This window comes from Portunus trituberculatus, chromosome 44 (genome assembly GCF_017591435.1).
Source record: "Portunus trituberculatus isolate SZX2019 chromosome 44, ASM1759143v1, whole genome shotgun sequence".
Classification (NCBI taxonomy): domain Eukaryota; kingdom Metazoa; phylum Arthropoda; class Malacostraca; order Decapoda; family Portunidae; genus Portunus; species Portunus trituberculatus.
In genome coordinates, this window is record NC_059298.1 from 7,318,054 (window position 1) to 7,341,983 (window position 23,930).

General features: G+C 37.6%; 2 protein-coding genes across 6 annotated transcripts in view; one reads left to right on the forward strand and one right to left on the reverse strand.

The window, feature by feature from the left end:
- Positions 1 to 8,648, forward strand: part of LOC123518957 — a 27,513-nt gene extending 18,865 nt beyond the window's left edge. Inside the window, exons 5-7 of one of the 2 annotated variants that reach the window (XR_006678939.1) lie at positions 6,589 to 6,709; positions 7,391 to 7,584; positions 7,995 to 8,648. The gene's annotated coding sequence lies outside the window, so the exon portion shown is untranslated. Of the gene's footprint in view, positions 1 to 3,177; positions 5,561 to 6,588; positions 6,710 to 7,390; positions 7,585 to 7,994 lie in introns of those variants that run through there. The other variant, XM_045280035.1, reaches the window with a different exon arrangement.
- LOC123518956 (deoxynucleoside triphosphate triphosphohydrolase SAMHD1-like) overlaps positions 1 to 23,930 on the reverse strand; it is a 158,206-nt gene that overhangs the window by 31,407 nt on the left and 102,869 nt on the right. The window lies entirely within an intron of this gene.

A 23,930-nucleotide genomic window follows, 5' to 3' on the forward strand; every position in this document is an offset into this window, starting at 1 on the left:
TGAGGTCAGAACAAGTTGAATTTGCTACAAGATGCTATTATTTTATTTGTTTCATTGTTGGTATAAAATAGACACAAATTTTTTTTGTTTTTCATGATTAAACTAGATGTTCTAAATCAGGAAGCAGTAGATGGTAAGATGGTACACTAGATAGTAAGATGGCACACTTTCTGCTCATCAATGAAATATCAGCAAGTTCATCTGCTGCTCCACAAAGAGGCTACACATCAAAAGAGACCTTTACTTTCACTCCTGAAGAAAGTGTATTACCACTGAGTTTCATTTGTTTGGCTAGGAAATGGATAACTATTCATCAGTGCTTTTGTTGACATTGTTAAATCTTTGTTTAGAAATACTATTAAGAAAAATATTAATACAAGTATAATGTAATAGTTTACTTGATTGTTTGCTCTTACATTTCATAGGATTGCAGAGAAAGAAAGTGTGTTTTGTTTCTTGGTATTCATTACCAAACTTAAAAATGTGCTTACGTGATTTCATTAATACATAAGGCATTCTTGAGAAATTGTTGAATTGGATGTCATTCATGCATAACTGAAGCTACCTTAAAGAAAGGAAAAGCAAGGATGTACTTTTTATTTTGTTATTTTTTATTTAATCTTGTTTTTAGTATTACATCGAAAGTGTAATGTTGGATGGGATTTTCTTATGTTGGCTCTGAATTTCAGATATATTGTAGTAGATGCATTGCTAGATGTTAAAGGAGCTTTTTATCATGTTGTGAAACAATAGAAATAACAAATAAAAGAAAACAAATTAGGTTTTCTTAAGGCTTCTTATTTCCACTTTAATATTTTCTTTTATTTTTAATCATCTTAAAATAAGTAAACTTTGTTTTATAAATGAGTTCAATTAATGATATGTAAATTAATATATTTTTTTTTTTTAAATCATGAATTTATTTATTTTTTCTGCATTAATGAGTATTTGGAGGTTATTGCTTTGTAATGCTAAATCTGTATTAATAGATTGGTTCATTGGAAAATTAATTTTATTTATTAATTCATACATTCACACTTTGAAGACTTGTACATTATGAGTACCATGTGCAGGTAGTCGTTGATTTATGACTATTTGATTATGACAAACTGGTTGTAATTCAAACTGGTTGTAAATTGGCCATGTTGAATTACTGTATGTTATACTGGATAATCATAGTGTAATCATCTTCAACCTATAGAGTGTTTTAGAAACTTTTTTTTTTTTTTTGCTCACTTTTAATTATCAGATTTGTTCTATTTTATCATAATTTTCTATTCATTAATGTTGTAGTTACTTTTCTTGGTAGTGAATTGTTATTACGTTTCTAGAAATTTGTATAAATATTCAACCTTTTTACTTAATTTTTTTACTTTATCTTTCTGTAAATATAATTGTGCATGGTTTTATAGTAACTGTTTCTTTACATGTCCAGATATACCAGTCACAGTTGTGTTTATAAAGTTGAAAAGTTGCAAGTCACGTATGTCATAAGTTGACAACTACCTGTACCAACTGCATGTCAAAAACAGAACCCTTCCATTTAACTGTACACCTAACCCTCCGTTATCACGCCCTTCCGTTATCGCGTTTAGGCGTTTTCGTGCACTTATGAAAATCTGCAAAATTCAGTTTTAGCGCATCTGGAAAGTTGTTATCGCGCACCCGAAGTAGTAGTAGTAGAAGTAGTAGTAGCACTACCCATATCCCAACCACACACTGACAAATGGTTAGATGGGGGAGGAGGAGGAGGAAGATGTGGAGGGGGAGAAAGATGATGATCTTGAGGAGGAGGCAGCAGCCAATCATCGCTGTGTATTCACGTCACGTGATTTGAATAAGGGGCGGATTGGTTCTGGTCACTCTGCTCACCATCACCACTACCGCCACCACCACCGCCATCCCTCAGTCTCGCACGTGTATTCTGTTGTTCAGAGCTATTTTTTTAGGAAAATTTTTGGTTTGAGGCACCAGTTTATTTATTTCTTATTTATTCTTCACTTTCGCTATCGTGTGGTTTTTTAGGCACCAATTTCGCGCGATAATGGAGGGTTAAATTATTTACACATTACTGCTTTCTGTGTTATTTAACATTTAGTCCTTATATAAAGATAGGTGTAACATTTTAAACTTTCTTAAACCTCCCCAAACTATTATCAACCATTCCTTCCACTGTATAAACCTTCCCCACACTCTTATCAACCATTCCCTCTACTGTATTACCCTTCCCCATAGTCTTATAGACATTTTTGTAGGCTAAACATATGCATATGGTACTGTACATGTTTATGAACAATACTTGTACAGTACTGCACGTACATAGTAATATACATTGTTGTCGTTTTTACACACCAACTTACTGTACGTACTGTATTTGTAAGTGACGCCATGGACCCTGTGATATAGCGAAAAATCAGCAGAACGTATTTATATATAAACCCAAGAAAGTTGAATTGAAAAATAGTGAGGGAACACTGTACCTTATTTCCTCTGGTAGTCTCTGCTACTGTTGCAAATTGTCATCATGACCTCATCATCATCTCAAAAATCTGCCTCAAAGTTTGTATGTTAGATATAGTTGAGCAACAGTTATGCTTATTGTATCATCATCCTCTTAAGGAATGTGTATAGTATCTGTCTATCTTATGAAGGCCTTGTAATCATTTTGATGTTCTTATTGAGAATAATTCATGTAAATGTTGACTTGCCAGAAGATTTTGATTACATAGATTTATAGAAAAACAGATAATAACAGAGCTTGTGGTTCATATGAAGCTACCTGACCTAGAACCACTAAGATGATGGTGAAAGTAAAGAACAGCAAAATAAAAGACACTCTCCCCACCCTCTACTCTAGTATAAGATGTACAGGAAAATAGGTTGGAAAGAAAATGGAAGCCTATTCCATAGATTGACTACAGTAAACCTTTTCATGTTTGTGGAAATAAGTAAAATGACATTCCTGCGAACATCACAAATCCTTGAGCATGGAATTTGCAACCCATTCCCACCTCAACATTCTTGAATGGTGATAACAGCTACCATATGCATAAATTTAAAGGACAAGACTACTTTTGGGAGAGTTAATCAATTTACCCAAATAAAAGAAACATGCTATTGTTACATGACCCATTTTATCTATGTGCTGACCAGGCAATTTCTTCCTCACATCAACAGCATGGCAGAGACACCAGAGGAGATACAAGATACTTAGAGTGTAAATCCAACAGCCAAATTGCATGTGAAGCAGTGTGGGCAGGAATCTCATAGACAAGCTACTGGACAGGCAGGGAGACAGACAGGTACTCAGAGGAAAAAGACAGGCAGTGTCTGCGGCAGCCTCTCTCTTCTTTCCGCCTGACATCACTAACCCTCTCCCTCCCAAACTGGCATCCCCTCTGGGTATCTCTACCAATCCTGCCTCCTTTTTTACACAGCCCCTACCTTTCAAGATTGAATGTGGCATCTTTCTAGCTCACACCTCATAATCAGTAATACAAATATTTTTTTGGGGGGGCGGTTCTTCATGGGCAGTCAGGAACACACAGCACTGGTTGCTTAACACTGCACTCTGTGGTGGATGATCTGGACAGTGAACAAGAGTCATCTTCCTCCTCAACAAGGCAGCTCTAGGAAGGTGCATCCGCTCCCTCGTCACTGTCATTCTGGTCCCTGTGTCCATCCTGCCCTTCATCATCAAGCAGCACATCCCATGAGAAGTGGCCAGGGCCAGCATACTTTGCCAGATGGTCAATATGCACCACATTCCTCCAAGTGATGTCTGTGTGTTAGAACTTCCTCAATACTAAATGGCTCCTCTACCAGCCAGGTGCAGGTTGCTGTACACTTTACGCCTCGTCACATCCAGTGTGCTGTTGCGGAGCCTCAGTGTACTCAGTGTGCACTGAGCCTCTTGTTTGGAGGCTTTCCTGTAGTTAGGTCCACAGGAAAACGGAGCAAGCTTGCCAACATGTATTTGGTAGCCTCATGCTGTGCTGGCCTGTTAGCCATCCCTTTGTAAGGCAGCCACAGATCCCAGTCCTGCTGCACACCGTCACAATACTTGGCCAGGTCTATCACAAGGGTTTGGTTGAACCCTTCCAGCATGGACTCCAGCATGTCATCTATCCATGGCAGGAGGGTAGAGTCCTTAACAATGACCTTAGGGCCCAGTATCCATACAAAACCTTTTTTTGCCGTCCTTGTCAGCAAGGACTACAGGCAATGATCAGAAACTGTTTGACCACTCAGTGAGGCCCAAGGCAGCCATCTCCTCCATTCCCTGCATATTCTGCCACTTAGCTGGGGCCTCTCGGTATGGAGCTGAGCACTAGCAGGTGTAGCATGAGGCAGGAGACGCATGCAGAACAGGAGTGGCACTACTTCAGCCACGGGGCCCTGGCAGCTCATCTCAATAGCACAGCACAGCTGCTTCCCCACATCCAGGAGACTGTACAGCTGTTTACAGTCTTCTGTAGGCTACACAGGTGTTGGACTAGGCAAACTACATGAGGGAGCAAGGTCTCGCATGAATAGCTGCTAGCGTTGCAGGAGCTTCTCTCTGCCAGAGAAAGTGCCTCTCTCTTTTTCCCACCTGACATCACTCACCCTCTCCTGCCCAAACTGGTGTCCCCTCTGGTTACCCCTACTCTCCCCTCCTTAAAATATATATAGAAGAGTACAGCAGACAGCCCAACACATGCAGGCCATGCGGAGCAAGGTTTGGTTGTGTTGGGGAAAACTGATTGTACCACTCCTAGCAGTTATTTACAATGATACTTTAAAACAGCAAAGTAGGACATTATTTACTCATAGTTACTGATATTTATTGTTAGATAAGAAAAATAGTTTAGGATTATGTTTTGGTATCTACAGATAATGACAGCCACAGGTGATGAAACTCATTCCATCTTTTATTTTCTAAATCTTTTTGCCTTTCTAATCTGTTGTCATAGCTTTCATTGGTTTTTTTCACATTCTTTGGCTCTTTGGTACTGATTTAAGAATCACTATAGCCTTCTGATTGTTGTCCATGTTGGAAGTCAAGTAGGAGTTCTAAATAGTATTTAAGATGGAAATTGCCAGAAAGTGGTTGAAATGCACATAGAACACTTGCAGCTGTATGTGCAAACATAGTCATGTGCCACTTAAACAAACTATTTATTTGTTATTATTTTATTTTTATCCATTTTCTCAATATTTAGTATTATTAATCTCCTCTGCTGAAAACCTACAAGTAATCAAATCCGTAATCATCAAACAACATATAATTTGAAAAGTCAAATGTTACCAATGCCTTTGATTTTAAGCACCTATATCATATATGTAACCTTTTAGTATTCTATATATTGATAGGAATAGTTTTAATTCATTAAGATGCTCTTTGTATAATTTGTTTCTTAAGTTTGGTATAATTTTTGTTACTTTACGCTGAATTCGTTCTAGTTTATCAATGTCTTTTTGATAATAGGGCCACCTTGTTTGAATGCAGTATTTGAAAATGGGATTGACTAAAGATTTATACAAAGTGAGGATTGTATCCTTAGATTTATTTAAAAGAATGCCAATAAAGCCAATTTCTTTTTTTTGCCTTGTTTTTTACTTTTAAGGATTGTTTGCTAAGTTGTAAGTTATTTGATATTGTTACTCGAAAGTCAATCTAGCAATCTATACTTTTGAGTTGGGTACCATTTGAAATAGAATTTGCTTTCTTGTTTTGGTACCTTATATGAAATACTTTGCACCTGTGTTAAAATTAATTTCCCAAATTTGCTCACTTCCGACAGGTTGTCTGGATTGTTCTGCATTTTTATTACTGTTTCATTAGAGACTACAGAATTCACTATTTCATTGTCATCAGTAAATTTTATATTATATTGGCAAAACTCAGCCATGTTTTTTTTTTTTTTTTTTTTTTTTTTTTTTTTTTTTATACAATTAAAGAAAAGAACCGGTCCAAGATTGATTCCTGTGGCACCCTTTTGATTATGTTAATAAATGACAATGGTGCTCACTACCATAGAGTGGAGACTATGATACCAATGTATTGATCATCTTTTATGACATTAACATTACCTGTCATCTCATTTTCCACTATAGCTTCATATTCATGATACTTTCCTTGAGGTTTCCCAACCATCCTCATCACATGTCTAACCAGGATAAGTGCAAGCAGAGCTAAAGACAAGTATTGCACACATTTTTTTTGAATGGCTGATTCATATACAAAGCATATTCAACATTGATTTGATTGCAACGTTAATAGATGAGGGCCTCTTATAGCATAAAAATAGAAAGGAATAAATCTATCAAAGTCATTAATCAAATGTATGGAGACTGGCACAGTACTATTCTAGTTTTCTGAATGGCATCATAATGCCTTACGCTGATTATAGATCATGAAGTCTCAGTTTTGTCAATTTTCCAGGTGTTAATGACTGCATACTGTTATATGATTCAGTACTTTCCATTTCTAGAGAAGTTTAATAATGAATAGATTATCAAGTTAAGCAAGAAAGAAAGTACAGTCAACCCTCGGCTATCACGAACCCATGAAAAGCTGCTAAAATTTCATTATCGCAACCTCAGATGCCTGCTATCAAGCGCCCAGCCATGATGTCATGGGATATATGAGTGCTCATTGGCCAAAACCGCCTTCCCCAGAGAGGCCAGCCACCAGGATACGTCAGGGACAAGAAATTTTAAGGAGGTACGGCAGTTTGGTATCTGAATGCTGCCACAGAGGCGCACACTTTCTTTCTCCCTCTCACCCTTACTCACTTCCCCATCACCAAAAGCCCCTGACTGATTATTCCACCACATCTACTGAGCTTTATGATTCAGATTCCTTGTAGAGCTTATATATGCCTCAGGGACAAGAGATTTGAGAAGCTAATTACTCAAGATATTTTAATAGAAATATGGCAAGTTAGAAGTTGGCAGAGTAGTAGAAAAGATAAGGGAAGACAAAACAAATAGGGAAAGCCATGGTAGAAGAACAGCTCCATATGGGCCTAATGACAAGAAGAGGAAAAGGAAGAGAAGTGATGCCATGGGCTGTCCAAGATCCTCGTCCTCTTTTCAGTCCCCATGGCCATAAAAGTAAAGTAAGACCTATACCATTGCTCCTTCATAACACCAATGTGAGAGCTTCCCTATATGTCATCAACTCCTACAGAACATACATGGTGAGTGGCAATGTGGGAAACAGGACAGTGAATTTTTATAGTACAGTAAAGTCCTGAATCTCAATCAATTTTGTTTGAATATTTTGCATATCCGTTGCACTACCAAGGACCCACAATTCACGTATCTTATCAAATTGCATGAATCTTGACACAAGAGTCCGTGGCCTCTCTTCTCTTGCCTACATAAAACTTAATTTTTTCAGTGATGTCTACAACATCTAGTATATGATCGCCAGCGAGTCTCAGGATGTGAGGGACGGCCTGTGGAATCTACTATGACAGTGACAGTACCAGCCACCTATTAGCAGTTCAAACCCAGCATGTATTTAAGATGGTTTACTTGGCTAGGTGGATGCCATTCACCATGTTTCTCTAGGCTAATGGAAGGGCCTAGGAGGTGGGTAAGAGCGAGAATGGGAGTTAGAGACCACAATAAGGTATTGCAAAAAAAAAAAAAAAAAAAAAAAAGGAAGTGAGAAATGCCATTAAAGGAAGGGGAAAAAAACTGAACAAATACACTGTGGAGAACAAAGATAAAGTTTTACAACTCCTGGAGTTTTGTTATATAAACTGTACATATTTAATTTAATTGTTAAGTGTTAAGCATGGAAGTTAACGTAGTTGATGTAAGTTAGCTGGTCCCAATTGAATTTTTCCCCATAAGAAGTTAACTTTGTATATCAGTATTCTGAATCTCTATCAGTATTTTTGATTCCAACTATGATGAAGATTTGTGATTCTACTATACATCAGATAAACAAGTAAGAGGCATTGGTCATGGTAATGATGAATCTTTTATCTACACAGGATGTTTAGCAGCCAGCAGCATTACACCAAGTGCTAGAGAGAAGAAACATTACCTGTTCTCAGCACAGCCAGTTACATTGGTGCATCATTGCCCCGACACATGCCATCTGCTGCCAATCCACTTAACATCTGCCTGTTGGGGTGACACCTGTCATCTACCTTCCATTAGGACAATGCCAAGTCCCAGAATCTTTCTTGCCATCCACCACCATCCTAACATCACCATGGCTGCAGATAAGTTCTTCTGTTTTTTTTCACTATCCCTGCTAAGGGCAGATTTGGGCCTTCCACTCCTGGTCATCACCAAGAGCAGGGAGAAATACTAGGTAGGATTACCTTTCCTCTACTTGGTTATTAAGTTTGAATATCTTGTTGAGTTTGGTTTTATATTTATACATCAATTGAATAAACATCTGCTGAATTGATAATTACTTCTATTGTGATCTAATGCACTGAATGAGGGGATGCTGTGAACTTATCATTAAAGCCAATGACCTCACAGAATGTTTCCCCTTGTGTCTCACAATACTAGGGAGCAGTCACAGCCTGCCCTTTAAAGACTTCCTTCACCCAAAATTACATGCCACTTTTTACACACACACACACAGGTAAAATTGAAAAACTGTTTGAAAAGTATGAGGGCCTGGAAACGAGTTATGACAATGTAAAGAAAGACTGTGCCGATATGAAGAAGGAAAATGCAGCATTGAAAGAGGAAGTTAAGCTAATTAAAGTGAATTGCGAAAAATGTGGAGAATCTCTAGGAAAAGTGATGGAGAAGCAGGCTGAATGGAAAAAAAGTCAGGAAGTGGAAAGAAAGGAGGTAAATTACAAAGTTGCAAGTCTGGAAAAGGAAATCAAAGAGTCAGGGAGAAAACTTTGGGCCTTGCTGAAATTATAGATCAACAGATCATAGAAGAGAAGATAGCTGAGAAAGTGGTGAAGGTTATTAAGTCAAATGAGACATTGGTGAGGGAAACTGTAGACAAAAAGAGATGTGTGGTGATATTTGGTGTGGAGGAGGATAAGACACCGAGTAAAATGGAGAGAGAGAAAACATAAAAAGGTGATAAATAATATCATTAATGTGGTGCAGGAGGAGGAAAAGACCTAGTACAAGAAATAGAGGACTTCCATAGAATTGGAAAGTTCACAAGAGAAGGTATGAGGCCAATAAGAATCAAACTTAAGTCACAAAAGGATGTAGATGAATTGGTGGAGAAGTCATGGAGGCTAGCCCAGCAGGAAACAACAAGGAAGATTTGGTTGAGAAGAGATCTCGGTGAAAAGGAAAGAGAAATGTTAAATGAGTTGAGAAAGGAGGCTTTGAAAAAAATGAAGAGAGGACAGAAGAAGAGAAGAAAGAGTTTTTCTGGAGAATCTTGGATATGAGACTGAGGAAGTGGTTCATAACCCAGAAAAGTACAGCAAGAAAGGACTAAAGAAACTTACATATGAGCGAAATGTAATGTATTCCAACATAAATGGAGTGATATCGGGATTTTAGAACTCAACGATTACTTGAGGGACAAGAACCCAGATATTGTGGGTCTTACTGAAACAAAACTGAGAGAGGGAGAAGACCTGATGAAGGTTGGAGAAGGAAATATAACGTTTGGAAAAGAAATAGAGTAGGTAAGATGGGAGGAGGAGTGATGTTGCTGGTTAAAAAGATATAAAGGTGGATCAAGTGAAAAAGGTATGGGAAAGGCAGAAGTGCTAAAGATCAGAGCAGAAACTAATGAAGGAAAAAGAGGCACTACATAGTGGTGTACGTACCACCTAAGACAAATGCATGGTCAGTACAGGAATATGAAGAAATGATAAGTGATACAGGAACATGTCTGGAAGAAATGTTGGGTGGCTGTGAACGAACTATAATGATGGGAGATTTTAATTGTAAAGAGGTGTGTTGGGAGGACTGGTCAATGGAAGGATCAGAGACAACATGGGGAAATACACTATTGACACTGGCAATGGAAAATGTGTTAACTCAGTGGGTCAAAGAAGATACTAGGTTTGGAGGAGAGGGAGCATCGTCAAGACTGGACTTGGTCTTTAGTACAGAGCCAATGGTCATTGAGGAGATGAGGGTGGAGTGCCCTTTAGCAAAGAGTGATCATGCAGTTTTGGAGTTCAAGGTGATAGACGAAGAGAAATCTAGAAGAAATGAAGAATATAAAGTGGGAAGATGGAATTATGCCAAGACAGATTTTGGAAACCTAAAGAAATTCTTTCAAGAGACAAATTGGATGAAATTCAAGAGTGCTAAGGAGCAAATGAAAAGTGGAAGGAATTTATAAAAATATACAAAGAAGGTGAGAAAAATTTGTACCAATAAGACAACATAGAGAAGTTGGAAAGCAGGACTGGTTTAACGATAGATGTGAAAAGGCTAGAACAAGAAAAGAGGATGCATGGAAGAGGTGGAGAAGGAAAAGACGGATTAAGCAGTGGGAAAGTTACAAAAGAGCAAGAAATGAATATGTGTTGATTAGAAGAGAAGAAAGAAAGAAACAAGAAAAGGATATAATTGATAAATGTAAAGACCAACCAAGGCTTTTTACAGACATGTGAACAACAACATCAAAAATAGAGAAAGTATTGAAAGTTTAGAAGTAAATGGAGTATACAGTGAAGATCCCAGGGAAATGGCAGAGGCTATGAATGGATGCTTTCGGAAGGTATTCACAAAGGAGACTGCTTTTGACAAACCACTGGTAATGGAACAGAAAGGGATTATGAAGGAGTTTCAAGTAACTGTGGAGGAGATCAAGAACATGATGGGGAGTTTAGAAGTGAGAAAAGCTGTGGGACCTGATGGGGTATCAGGATGGATTTTAAGAGAATGCAGGGAGCAATTGGCAGAAAAAGTTTGTGAAGTAATTGATGCCTCATTAAGGGAAGGTGTAGTGCCCCAAGACTGGAAAAGAGCTAACATTGTCCCAATCTATAAATCAGGTAACAAGAGAGACCCATTGAACTATAGACCAGTGTCACTTACAAGTGTGGTAGCTAAGATGTGTGAGAGGGTGGTGAAGACTAGATGGACAGACTTCTTGGAGAAAAATGACATACTTTGTGAGTGTCAATTTGGTTTTAGGAAAGGGCGTTCATGCACGACAAACCTGATATGTTACTATTCGAGGGTGATAGATGTAATACAGGAAAGAGATGGTTGGGCTGATGGAATATATCTGGATTTAAAAAAGGCCTTTGATAAGGTACCACACCAGAGACTGATCTGGAAACTTGAAATGGTAGGAGGAGTGCATGGCAGTTTACTAAAATGGATGGAAGACTTTTGGTAGGAAGAGAAATGAGAACAATAATTAAGGACAGACCATCAGAATGGGGATTGGTGGAGAGTGGAGTTCCACAGGGATCAGTGTTGGCACCAGTAATGTTCGCAGTCTACATAAATGACATGGTGGATGGGGTGTCCAGTTATGTGAGCCTATTTGCAGACGATGCAAAATTGTTAAGAAAAGTGAGATGTGACAAAGATTGCGAACTACTCCAGGAAGACTTGGACAGAATATGGAAATGGAGCTGTACATGGCAAATGGAGTTCAACACGACAAAATGCAAGAAAATAGAGTTTGGCAAGAGTGAAAGAAGAATCAGGAGTATGTACAAGATAGGAAATGAAGACATAAAACCAGTCATGAAGAAAAAGACCTTGGGGTGACAATTACCAATGACCTATCGCCAGAGAGACATATAAACAAAATAATTGGAGAAGTATTGAACTTATTGAGGAACATAAGAGTGGCGTTCGTATATCTAGATGAAGAAATGATGAAGAAAATAATTACTGCAATGATAAGACCGAGGCTTGAATATGCAACAATACAGTGGGCTCCGAACTTAAAGAAACACATAAGGAAACTAGAGAAAGTACAGAGGGCTGCAACGAAAATGGTGCCTGACTTAAGAGATTTGACTTATGAAGACAGACTGAAAAGAATGCAACTTCCAACCCTGGAAAACAGAAGAGAAAGGGAGACCTGATAGCAATATACAGAGTGATGATTGGCATGGAAAAATGGATAGGGAAGATCTGTGTATGTGGAATGGAAGAATGTCGAGAGGGCATGGGAAAAAACTAAAAATGGCCACTTATAGGAGAGATGTGAAAAAATATAGCTTCCCTCATAGAAGGGTGGAAGCATGGAATAGTTTAGACGTGGAAGTGGTCAACGCAAGGAATATTCATGATTTTAAGAAAAAGCTGGACATTAATAGATATGGAGACGGGACAACACGAGCATAGCTCTTTTCCCGTATGTTACAATTAGGTAAATACAATTAGGTAAATACACACACATGGACTCCACTGAGAGAGAGGATAACTGTCTCTATCTGCTCAGAAGAAGGACGAGGTTGTACTGTATAAGTAATTAAATGATATGACCATAAGCACTATTTCATACAAAAGTTACGTTAAATCTTATGGGAGCAGGGAGTTCCTAACCTGCTCAGAAGAAGGCCGAGGTTGTACTGTGGGAATTTGCCCAAGTGATCTCTCACAGGTTAAAATTATTAGCAGTCATCACAATAGGATTGGTGCGGAGTAATTATAGAGAATTTGATTGACATTACACACAAGACCACACCACTGAAAGACTTTTCTGAAGAGCTCAGTTCTCCCCAAACTCACTGGAGTGAAAGATTCGTTAAAACTTCTGATTACAAAGCAAGTAAATTTGATGTGTTTTAATTCATGCCCTAGCTACTATCTCTTCCTCTGGGATGCATCTGTCTGCCTGTATGTCTCATGATCATGAGTGTCGCTACACTTACAGCTATGATCTTAATAACTAAAAACTTAATATTATTATCTCCCATACTACATATCTTCATGCAATTCTCATCCTTCTCTCTGTAACTTCATCTCAAGTTTCCTTTTTGACCATTCAATTGCTGCTGTGGTAGACAGTCACTGTTTCTAAGTTTATTAACAGTGGTGTTCCTCAGGATTCTGCCCTGCCACTCACACTATTCCTGTTATTCATCATTGATCTTCTAAACCAAACTTCTTGTCCTATCCACTCCACTAACAATATTCCCCCACTGCACTTTTCCATGTCTTTTTTATAGATGACAAACACGTCAGGAAGTAATCAGATTAAGCAGGGAAACTACAGAATGCCTGACTTCTTATCTCTCTTAAAATATCTGACTACAGTAGACCAAACTTACTAGTGCCTCAAAAATCAATTCCTCCATCTAGTAACTTAAACAACTTACCTGATAACTATCCCATCTTCTTCAATGACACTATCTGTCCCTCCTCTACTACTCTGTACACTGACCATCATGGGTCTGTCCTCTACCTTTAATTTAAACTGGAAACTTCACATTTCATCTCTAGCTAAAACAGCTTTTATGAAATTAGGTGTTCTGAGGCATTTCCATCAATTTTTCTCATCTCCCAACTGCTAACTTGGTACAGGGACCTTATCCATCCATATATGGAGTATACTTCACATGTATGGTGGGGGGAGGGGATTCCACTCAAACATTTATTTTAAACAGAGTAGACTCAAAATCTTTTCATCTTGTGGACTCTCCTCCAACTGACTTGTCTTCAGCATCTTTCTCATCCTCTCATTGTTGCATCCCTTGTTATCTTCGAGTGCTATTTTCATGCTAATGTCTCTTTTGGTCTTGCTAACTGCATGTTTTCCCTCCTCCTTTTCTTTTTTCTCACATCCCTGTTCTGTCCACATCTTCAATGGAAGAGTTAGCCAGTATTTTCACTCATTCATCCCTTTCTTTGGTAAACTCTGATATTCCATGCCTATTTCTGTATTTCCATCATTGTATGACTTCAACTCATTTGAGAGGGAGGTTTCTAGATACTTAAGCTTTGGCTTTGGCTAATGCTTTTGTTTTTAGAGCCTGGCACCTAAATGGGCTTTTTAATTGAACTTCTATTGCTTTTGTTGGTGCTGTTCCTAAAAAAAAAAAAGATGTGCATTGCCAGAAATTTCCATGAATAGAAGAGTGGTTACCATGCAAAATTGCCATAAATAGAAGTGTAGTTACCATGCAAAATTGCCATAAATGGAGGCATGGTTACCATGCAAATTTGAATCTTGGTTTTTCTCCTCTCAGACCTCATAACATCAAATAAGGATTGCAAAATTATATATCTATACTTTGCAAAGTTTTTATTCTCTCCTTTGCATGCATTTTACAGTCCACAGCCCTGTAGTGTGTGTGTAATAAGTAAGTACATACAGTGGAAAATTGGTTACTGAATGCTTCCGTTTTCAAACAAAATTTTTAATTCCTAATTGCTTAGGCTACCTTACCATGATTCAGACTGGAAGTTACTAATTTAAGTATCAAAAGGCAAAGCAAAAGCTGCAGTTTATTACTAATATATACTTTCTATAAACATATTCTTTGTTTTTTATTTATTTGGAGACAGAGTGTAAGATTAATTCAATCTTTGAAATATGTAAGTTAAATATGATCCTGTTCAAGAGATTCTATGAACATAAAAAGTTTTGGTGGTCAGGAGTAATCCTGAGATCAGTGAAGAAGTTGAAAAGTAGAAATTTGTGGAAAGGAATGGCAGTTACTTATTACCAAGAGAGAGATCTCATGAAGTTAGAACAATCACAGAACAGTATAGGTAGGTGGAGTTTAGGGGTCCCAAACAATACAGCAGTAGAGATAATCAGAGGTGAAATGAGATGGAGTTCATTGAGGGAAAGGATAGTGAAAGTGAAACAAAATTTTCTAAAGAAGATAAAGGGTCTCAGTAAAAATGGTGGCATAAGATACTGTGTATAGAGAAACTCATTTTGGAAGTAAAGAAATGGAACAGTGGAAAAGAAGGGAGAACATAGAGGAAGAATGGCAGATGTTAGGTAGCAAATTCGCGACGATGAAAATAAAAATATAGAAGAAAATGGCAGGACCAGATGGATATCAGGAATGGAGAGCGAGTTCACACTTATAAGGTATAGGAGGAAAGAGAAATTGGAGGCAATTCACTGGTATGTAGGAGACTTGGGGAGTAGATTGTGAGTTAGAGCAAGGACAGGAAAACTAGAGTTTAATGTTAAAGCAAGGAGCATGTACCAGCAGGACCAAGAATGTAACTTATATATATATTATATTATATATATATATATATATATATATATATATATATATATATATATATATATATATATATATATATACAGGCAACCCCTGATTAATGAACATTCACATAAAAAAATTTTGCTACAACAAATATTTCCCTTTACTACCATTTGCTCATATAACGAACACCAAACTCACTTTAACAAAATTTTATCCAGGTACTTTTTTCCAAGTTTGTAAGCCCTGCTGTATCACACAAGCCGACAGGCTTTAGAATACACCAGCGCCTCTCGTGGACAAAATGCACATCACTTACTCCCCTACCCTTCCCCGCTCATAGAGGTTCAAAACAATAACAGCGTCCAGCAGCAGCTCATCTTCCCTCACTCAACATGCAACCAAAACACCCTGCAACCAGCCCTGCAATGTTGCCTAGCATCGCTAAGAAGACCAGGAAATCTCTTACTCTTGAAGTGAAGCTGGATATTATTCACAGCCATGAGGGGTGAGAAAACTAATAGCATTGCTTGCCACCATGGCTTGACTCCATCTACTGTCGCTACTATTTTCAAGTCAGCAGACTCTATTAACCCATTCAGTGCTCCGGACCACGTTCGTGGCTTTGAGGGAAATGCCTCCTGTCCACGATCGTGGTCCCATATTTGACGAGTCACAGAATTAAACTGCGCGCCTCCTGGTTGCTGCTAGTTGCCAGATGACATTCTCCCATCCTCTCTCGACTCATGGGATGCGTCATCAGTTGCGTGATAAGAAAAATATAGTCACAATGGCAGTAGAGTATCAGATGCCCCTTTTTTCACAATTATTATTATTTCACGATGTTGCTAGTGGCTATTTGTGCATTTATTTAAAGAAATAACAAGAGTAATGATCAAATCTTGTTGTTAGAGAGCAGATATTCCAGATATTATTCATTTATTGGTAGTATATTGCGTATTTCGTATATTACCATATATGGGCATGCGTATCCTCGCTCATGATAGTATGTACATCAAGAAAACACTAAAAAGGTATTTTATATTATTTGTGTGGGCATAATGTATGCACAGGAGTGAAAATAATTACCCTAGCACATTCTGGAGCAGTTCTGAGCAACTGCAGTTCAAATCAGGCAGAAAATTCTGTGTAATTTAGTGAAAATACATGCACAAGTTGCGGCGGAAAATAACCACCCGCTATGATAGCAATACTCAACAGTGCACAACATACCACCTGAAAGCCAACTCCCTATTATTATTGCACCACTTTCCAGGGTGAGTAAAGACCTAAATTTTTTTACAGTAGATGCGTAACACTCTATCATGAATGAGAATATTTATTTTTTTCAATTTTGCAAACCTCGATTTTTCGGCAGAATTTGCGTCTCACAGACATGACCCAAAAACCTATTTGCACCCTGAAAGGGTTAAGAAGGCTGGTGAGACCGTATCTTCCTTGCAAGCTAAAAGAACCATGCGAACTCATGACTCTGCAAAGGATAAAATGGAAAGCCTTGTGGAAATGTGGTACACAAGTTTTGTAAGCAGTACAATGATGCGCCTTTTGTTTACATTCCACAGGTTACCGACTAATGTCTTTCCTGCTCCTCTCTCCCTCCCTTCATAAATTTAAGATCATCAATATTAAAAAGTTACTTACACACCTACATTAGTGTACATTATAATGACTTAGTCTTAAATTAAACTGCTTAAATGTTTAACTTCATAATTTTTACTTTCAATAAACCTTTTACTGTACTATGATGCACTCTCGCTTTGTTTACTCTCAATGGAAGTTCAGTTAGGGGTCAAACTTGTTATAATTGGTTCGGTAAACGAAGTTTCACTTAACGAAGGTTTTTTTAGGAACGTAATCCCTTCATTAAGCGGGGGTTACCTATATTTACTGTATGTCTGTGTATATATATATATATATATATATATATATATATATATATATATATATATATATATATATGAGAGAGAGAGAGAGAGAGAGAGAGAGAGAGAGAGAGAGAGAGAATTAATTAATTAATTAATTGTTTATTGACAAAAATTGAATACATTCTCAAAAACTATTAGGTAATTAGACAAAACTTATTAGAAAGCAATAGTAATAAAAACAATAACTTTTGCACTTCCTGTCCAGATAAAACTCAAAATACTCAAAAATACTTAAAAAATTCTCCCTCTACAAAATAAACTTATATAAACACCGGACATGTGAACATATAAAAAAAATGGAACGATCTCCAAAACAACGAGATGAATCTCTCTGAACTTATGTTTACGAAAAATCCATAAAAACACAAATACGTTAAAAGCTCTGCAATACAAAATATAAAAGAACATAACTTTGAAACCTCTACTAAATTAAACTCAAGCCTAAAATAATGATCTCATACTTAAAACATCACAAAACAAAAATCCATAAAGACACACATACGTTAAAAATGCTGCAATACACAATATAAAGAACAAAACTTTGAAACATCTACTAACTTTAAATTCAGCCTGAAATAATTATCTCATACTTAAAGCATCACAAAAACACAAATCATATTGCATAAAAAACTCTTCTTTCAGAAAGTACATGCCAAAAAATCCTCTTATAATTGTGTATACTAATACATTTTTAATACATGGTATATATAACTACACAAGCTTTTTATTCCGTCTTTTCTCTCCATCATTGCATTTAAGCTGGTAAAATTTAGCATATTGTACCTAGCTCTTAAGTCTCTTGATAAAGGACATTCTGTGAGAACATGTGATTCATCTTGCACAGCATTCATGTTACACGAGCATAGCCGCAGTTCCTCCTTCCTGTCTCGATCTTCAGATCATGAGACATTAATCGGAGCCTGGTTAATGCCTGTCTGGTATAATCAGGAATGAAATCAGTGCTAGTATATACCGGATGTACAGATAGAAATGAATTAATTACATTCCTATATGTCATGTACTTGAAGGCTGTCGGAGGTTTCCCATAAACTCTCCTCTTTACATCGTCCAGCGTGATTGCATTACACGGACTCTGTAGGCTTTGTGACAGGAACCAGTACCAGTATTGGCCTCTCTGCATAATTCATAAACCATATTGAGAGAGAGAGAGAGAGAGAGAGAGAGAGAGAGAGAGAGAGAGAGAGAGAGAGAGAGAGATTGATTGAACACTATAGTAAAGTGCTGTAGGTATGAGCAAGAGAGACCTAGACTCATGGAGGCAATTGTGAGAATTATTATTACAGTCGCAGAATAAGAGGAAGCAGACAAAGGGATTCTCACTGTCATGGTAGTAAGAAGAAAGGGAAAAGATAGTAAAAGAGATGAAAAAATTTCTTCTGAAAAATTTCTTGTGCAGGTCTGGGAAATATGTTAGATGGGCTAAAAGTTAGGAGACATGTTGATTTTGTGTTCTGCTTTGTTCCTCACACAAGCTGAGAAGGATGAATGGCACCAGGGGATCTACCAAACAAACCAAAGCTGAAAAGACCATAAAAAGGAGGTTTGGCTCTCTCCATGACCTCCAGTACCATCAACTACTGCAAAACTGCATTTTGCTCTTTTCCAGCAGCAAGATTTGTCTTTCTCTTTTTCTCTCTCTCTCTCTCTCTGTGGCTTGCCGCAAGGAGCAATTTGGGCTCTATATTGTCTTTGTTATACATTAATAACATCCCTCATTCTACAGACAAACTTAATTTTCTTTTATTTGCAGATAACATAACAATTTTCATTCAGGGCCAGGATATATATTTCATTCATAGTAATATATCAAATATTGAATTAAATAAAGTTGCTGATTGGATCAAAAGTAACAAACTAATGCTAAATATTTCTAAAACACATGTTTTGGTATCAATTTCTTTAATGACACAAACACCTAACATTGATGATGCTTCATTCCAGCAAGTTGAAATCTGCAAATTCTTAGGCATTCTAATTGACAATGAACTGAAATTTAAAGACAATTTAAATGAAGTAATTATGAAATTAAATAAACTATTAGGTGTATAGTATACAAAGTAAGAGACAACCTCATAATTGATTGTTTACAAAATATTTACATGTCATTAGCATACCTACACTTCTTATATGGTTCAGTTACATGGGAGGATCCATTGATACTACAGTATTCTTGAAAATCTTTTTATCACACAAGAAAATCTTAAAGAGTTATGTCACACAGCCATCACTACACCCACACTAACACCATGTTCAAGCACTTCATCTTGCTAAAACTCTGTGATATCACTGACCTCCAAACAAATCTATTTATATACAAATCATTATACAGTAAGCCCCCGCACTTGGCGAATTAATTAGTCTGGTGAAATTACCACCAAATGTGAATTTTGCCAAACACGAGTTCTTTATACCATATAAATTGCCTAAAAAATGTCTCAATTAGTCTTTGGTCATTGCCAAAGTCCCTCTTTTGATCCCTAAAACACCATCTTTCGAGATGAAATAAAGTCTTTTGCCTTCACATATTAGAACACATGTACAAAACAGACCAATAAACAAGCATTTGTGATGCTTTCCTCATCTGTACTCCCATTTTTCCATCCGTTTTCCTCACCCACTTTTGTCCTTGCTGCCACCACCATTGTTCTTACCCCCGCCTGTACCAATTGTTGCACTGGTAGAGGCCATGTTGGCGGTAAATTGCCAGAATTCGTTTTCACGCTAGCAGAACAGAGGGTAACACAACAAAATGGCTGAAGGGGATTCACACTGTGTTCTGATAGGTTTAGAGAGAGGTCTGACGTCACAGGGGAGCAGCGTGGTTTGCCGTGCAGCCGCCAGGGACCGCCAAGTTTGAATTCAAATTGCCAAGTGTGCACTCGGTAGTCCGTGGCCACCCTACCGCCAAAAGTGAATTTTGCCAAACTGAGATTCGCCAAGTGCGGGGTCTTACTGTATATTGTTATAAAGCCATTCACTCAATATCTTCAACACAAAGCCAAGTCTCTTTCTGCCTCTGGCAGTAGTAGAGTGAGGTTGTGCTGTCTTGCTCTGTGACAGGCCTCTGGATGTACATGACTTGGGTGGTAAGTAGTGCTTCATTTGTCACACTATGTCAAAATCTAAGGATTTAATGAGTGAGACAGTTGCTCAGATGATTGGTCTAAAGAAAGGAAGGCATACAATTACCAAAATTCACAATTTGACTGTCGTGGGGCAAATGAGCGTACACAAATTTTCATGAAGGAAGTGATCAAATACCACAGAAGAAACCTTGCCCTAGTAGATCATGCAAGATTTCAAACCATGCTATAAACATACTGAAATTATATAGTATAGTCAGCATCTACAAGTACAGCATATTTGTAGCACAATTTGAATTCTTGTGTGGTCTGCCAGAGAGAGGTTTCTTCTGTGGTATTTGATCACTTCCTTCTACATGAAATTTGTGTATGTACTTCTACACACTCGTCATACACGCCAGTCAAATCACAAATTTCGGTAATTGTATGGCCTCTTTTCTTTCGACCAATAATTTGAGCAATTGCCTCACTTGTTAAATACTAATTAAATTCTGCCATAGTGTGACAAATAAAGTGCTACTAACCACCCAAGTTATATAACTCCAGAAATATATCATGGAGCAAAACAACACAAACAACCTCACTATACTACTGCCAGAAGCAGATTGACAGTTGGCTTTGTGTTTGGCCTTAAGCGGGAAAGATTCTCAGAAGTCGTGGAATGGTCACATATTTTTGTCTAGTACTGTAAACAAGTTTTGAATGATAGGCCTAACATCTGACTTCTTTGCCATAATCAATTGTGTATTTTGTTTCAGGTCTTTATAAGGGCTTCAGCTCACCAGACCAAGCCTGTATCATGTATGTATAATTATATACAATATTACTATGCATAAAATAATCGACCAATAAATGTATCAGTCTCAGTAAATATATCAGTATCCTTTCCCATCTCCTCTCTCTCTCTCTCTCTCTACACCTCTTCCCCCTATGGATAAGTAAATGGTCACAGCATTATGGAAACTGAGAGGCTTGATTACATAAGTGATGATGGCAGTTTAAAGACTGAGTAGATAAACAAGAAAAATTAAATAGATAAATGAGAACCTGAGAGGCTTCACTATATAACTTATTGTGGAAGTGTAAGGATTGAACAGACAAATAACAAAAAATAAAAAATAAATGGGAATACATAACACTATAAATATAAAATATTATAAATACTCTTCCTCACTAGATAGACAGATATACATAAATAAACACATACATAAGTGAAGAGAAATCATCATCGAAACATACACACTTAAATAAAGAGATTCATCAAATCAAAGATGATAAACACAATCTTGCTGTCTTGAGTCACCTCCATTGGGAAGTTGGTTTAACCTGTGTGGTATCAAGAAACAAGAAATGACGAAAAAAATAAAAATAAATAAATAACTAAATAAATAAATAATAATAATAATAATAATAATAATAATAATAATAATAATAATAATAATAATAATAATAATGAGTAAATAAATAAATAATTAAATACTACTACTACTACTTATAATAATATGAAGTAAAGGAAATCTGAAAGTCGCTGCATACAAGTTGTACAACTAATAGAAATTGTCAGGATGTCCTGAATTAAGCTACAACTCAAAGAGCAGAATACCTAAATATTCCCTCTTCTTTGTATCAGAAGAATGGGGCAACAATTAAATCATCATAGCATCACCCAATGATATACATACAAAGATCACATAAAAATCTATTTTCATTCCAAAGATTTCATTAACGTTATACTGGCTTCATTTGGAAGTACCATAGTATTTGGTGGGATACAGGATGCACCTTTATCCCAAAATTTTGGGTAAAAAAAACATCCTGCGTATAATATGCTAAGTTGAGACCTCCCATAGGCTAATCTTCTCTATGATGCTCACTAACCTAGCTTACAATCAGTATTTCTATCTACATTAACTGCATGCATCATTATTTTATTGCTGGTATTATCATGACCACTATTATTACTTTAAAATCAAATTATCGTTAAAATGAAACCAATCTAACCTGTGAGGCTGTGACGCATGGCTATAAATATTAGCCGAGCAGAACTGTGATCCATGATCATGACAAAACACATCACTGTTATGGCAGCAGCAGGAGTAAGATCAAGCGACACAGTTTCCTGCAAACTACAAGTGGTAAATTATGCTAAAGAGCATAGCAATAGAGCAGCAGCAAAGGCTTTTGGGTCACCACCTACAAAAACAAAAAAATCATATTTGTCTGGTGACAGCAAGAAGACCAATTGAAGACCACAAGGAAAGGTAAACATAATCTTCGTTGCTCAGCCCCACATTGGCCAGAACTTCAGGATGATATAAAAACATGGATAGTGTTTATTGCTTGTCTGCATTGTCAACTTACTTTTGCAGCATAACCAGACATATTGTTACTAGACACTTTGTTGCCAGACAATTCGTCAAACAGACATATCACTGCAGGATGATTCACCGAATGGATGTTTTGTCAGACAGCCTGTTCGTCGAATGGATGTCTTGTTGAAAAAGTGTTAAACAGTCAACCAGATACAGGAGATCCTCGCAATTTGACGGAATTAGGGCGGTTTTTCATGAGTCGAATTAGTGTTTATTTGAATCATGAAGCAATTTTTCCCATAAGATACTTAGAAATAGGGGGGATAGGGACCAACCTCCAGCCTAGACCACCAAAACATCACTATAATCTGTAAAAAACACTAACTTAGACTAAATCAGTACTATTAAAGGCTTCACTTATATTTAACTTTTTTTATTAAACACATTAGGGTGCTGTACAGTACATTTTTTAAAAATAAAAACACTTGCATGATGCAGCGGTCTCGTGGTACTTGTCCCTGTTCTTCCAAATTGTTGATACTGTTGATCTAGGGATGCCCATTTGCGCTGCAACGACACTGTGAGCTATACCTGTCTCAAACTTTCTTATAAGCTCAAGCTTATCTTTGAAAGGCAGGAAATTGTGCTTCTTAGGGCTGGGGCTGAAGGTGGCTTTGCACGGCATGGTCAAAGCGGTGTGGAGGCAGCAGGTGGAACGGCGGAGCGTGGCCTGCCCGGACAACGGCTGGGGCGAGAGCGAGGCAGAGGAAGCTAGCTGGCAGCGAATTTGGGATGGCGACGGATTTGACTGGCTGGGTGGCGCGCGAGATATGAATGTCAAATTGGCGAGTCAGTCGATCGAACCTTGAGGATTGGGCATTAATTAACTGAGTTCGAATTGACAATAATTCAAACTGCGAACGGTCGACTTACGAGGATCCCTTGTATTTACGTCAACTATACTTTTTACTTACTCAATTTATGATTACAACTTTACAGAAATTTCAATAGTGCTCTCATTAATCATGCCTTCTCTTCTCAGACAATGTGAAACCTGTCGTGGCAGGTTTGCCCCTCAGTATTTCAGGAATTCTTCTGCCTGCAGGTTGTGTCACCTCCAGAGTAGGATGGAGAGACTCAACGACAAATATGAGGAGAAGTGCAAGCAGTATGACGACACCGTGCAGCAGCTTGAAACTCTCAAAGAGTTTGTCATCTCTAATACAGGTTGCATCTCCACAGACACTGTTCCTGCCATTCCTGACAGACCCATCTCTGCCACTCCAGGGGCTCCTACCCGCCACCATACTGTGCCTGCAGAGACGCCATTCACTTTAGTCAGGAACCGTGCTACCACCACTAATGTAAAGAAATTTTTGCCCATTTCAACCCACAATAGATACCAGATACTAGCTGAAGAGGAGGAAGACGCGCAAGAAACGAGACTGATTGGGGATTCGACAGTCCGCG